We start from the raw sequence: 484 nt of genomic DNA on the forward strand, positions 1-484 counted from the left end.
AGACGGCATCGCCATCTATGAAGATAGGACGGAAGCACGTGCAATGCCAACAGTACGTGCGCCATCTGTAGGTGCCCCGCGACATGACGTGGTGCAACGACGGTACCGCCACCTGGGGGAGGCCACGCGGACTAGGCCATGTATGGGGCCCACAGTGCTCATTTGCCGAGCCCACCCACACAAAACCTGCACCCCCCTCCAGCGCAGGAGCCGCAACCCGGGTGCGTACGCCGCACCAAGTGCTCCACCCGCGACCGTACGTGCCCCGCCGAAATCGCAACTCCGGCGGATGAACGGCGGACTTTTCTCGCAGTCGTAAGTTGCAATCCACCCCTATATCTTGCGTCTCATGAAGAGTTATATCAAGTATGCCAAATTCCCGCTGTCCCTATACATGCAGTAAGTTCGTCGTGGGCGCTGGCCGGCAGGCCGCGAGACCTGACGCCCGGCGGCAAAGAGTGCTCCTCTGAGGATATAGATGTTC

The sequence above is a fragment of the Schistocerca gregaria genome, unplaced genomic scaffold (genome assembly GCF_023897955.1).
Source record: "Schistocerca gregaria isolate iqSchGreg1 unplaced genomic scaffold, iqSchGreg1.2 ptg001331l, whole genome shotgun sequence".
NCBI classification, from domain to species: Eukaryota; Metazoa; Arthropoda; class Insecta; order Orthoptera; family Acrididae; genus Schistocerca; species Schistocerca gregaria.